Source organism: Tupaia chinensis, unplaced genomic scaffold (assembly GCF_000334495.1).
Source record: "Tupaia chinensis unplaced genomic scaffold, TupChi_1.0 Scaffold000545_1, whole genome shotgun sequence".
In the NCBI taxonomy this organism is placed as follows: domain Eukaryota; kingdom Metazoa; phylum Chordata; class Mammalia; order Scandentia; family Tupaiidae; genus Tupaia; species Tupaia belangeri.
In genome coordinates this window covers 2,604,511-2,606,182 of record NW_006160057.1, presented here as the reverse complement: position 1 = coordinate 2,606,182, position 1,672 = coordinate 2,604,511, and the positions used below count along the sequence as shown (strand labels likewise).

The 1,672-nt window shown below is 53.7% G+C and overlaps 1 non-coding gene across 1 annotated transcript; it reads left to right on the top strand.

The window, feature by feature from the left end:
- The first annotated feature begins 1,161 nt into the window (after positions 1-1,161).
- On the top strand, positions 1,162-1,234 carry TRNAM-CAU (transfer RNA methionine (anticodon CAU)). The gene has a single exon. It is a non-coding gene; the product is annotated as a tRNA-Met (tRNA).
- The last annotated feature ends 438 nt before the right edge of the window (positions 1,235-1,672 follow it).

Sequence of the window (1,672 nt, the reverse complement as noted above, 5' to 3'; positions counted from 1 at the left end):
GATCCCAACCTAGAACCTAGTGATCTATGGGAGTCCTGTGCCTTAAGAGCCTGGCCACCTGCCCGTCGGCTTGCCTAATGTTCCTAAGGAAATACTTCACCTAAATAGAAACGGCACAGCTGTACAGCGAATATCCTTGCGCTCAGGCCCTAGGTCAACACCAACATCTTTCTACACTTCCTCCTCCAGAATCTCCCAGCTCCCAGTCCCTCTGTTACTGTCTCTGGACACACTCGAACCTGCCTACGTCAGGACGCTGCCCACGTGCTTCTGCGGGCCTGGCGAGCACCAGAACTCAGTCTTCATGAACTTTTCTGAAGGTAAAATTTGCACACGGTGAAGTATGCAAGAATTCATAGTGCCATCGTTTGTCTCGTTTTAGATGGCACGTGAAAGAGCATCTTTCATTTTAATAGTTAGGTAATATTTATTTTAACGTATTTGAAACCCCCCCACCTGTTCCCCATTTATGATCGTGACGTAAAGCGTCCTTAACAAGAGCAAAGTATTTAAACGAGATGTTGTAAAGGATTGGGGGAAGGCGAGGGGGCTTCCAGGTGCGGCGGCTGTGGCAGAGTTGTGGTTTCCGCGGCTGGGACGCCTCTAAAGAAGGATGGCCACTCTGCGGGGACACCGGCGGCGGTGGAGCAGGCGGGGGCCAGGCCTGGATCGGGGTTCGCGGTGGAGCGGAATCAGCCAGCGTGAGTGTGATTTGGGATGGTCACGCATGCACGCCCCTGTCCAGCTCCCTGAGGCCGGGGCTGTCCTTGTGCGCGCAGAACCTTCGCAGCAGGTGCCTATTAAGTGTTTCACGGGATCGTAAGTGTACACAAGCTGTAAGCACGATACAAAAATAAGGATTCACAACAACGGCAGAGTCCCCCTCTGGTGTTCCAAGTGGCGCAGGGTTGGCAAAGAAGCAAGCCAAAGTGTTTGTTGACTGGCAAACAGATCGGCTGGCAGAGGGCATTTGGGAGGCGGATGAATGGGCTGCGAAGGGAGTGGACGGCGGAAAAACTCCAAGCATTCTGAATTAGTATTTCAAGCCAAGAACTTGGAAGAGACAGGAAGGGAACAGAAAAGCGGGCTGCATCTACTACGCATGCGCCTAGCGCTACTACACTGGCCTCATTATTCTACGAATGGGAAGGGCGCATAGGTGCCTCGTTAGCGCAGTAGGTAGCGCGTCAGTCTCATAATCTGAAGGTCGTGAGTTCGATCCTCACACGGGGCACGATACTTTTGTCCCGTTACCTTTGTGTCAAGTAATGTGTGTTTTATTTACTGCCAAGTCTCTAGTGGAAAGTAAGCGGGACTTCTTAGACTTTCCTTCTGTTGTGATCGAGACCCTGTTGATCCCTTTACAAAAAACTTCCACCTTCTTGCCTCCGATAGTTACCAGGACGGAGCGCGTCTCAGGGCGTGGACCAGCACTCCCCCCACCCTAGCTTTTGTTTTCACCCTTGAGGTCCGGCCGCCTCAGGGGCGTACACCGCCTCGGGCTCGGAACGGAGCCCCGGGAGGGCGTTGTAATATCGGTGATTACAAGGTGCTCTAACCAACCACAGAGTGGCCAGGGACACGATGGGGGCGGCTGGGGGCGTGGGGAGGTGGGCAGTTGCGATGACAGGCTAGGCACTGAACCCCATGGTGGGGAGTCTCGGCTGTGAGT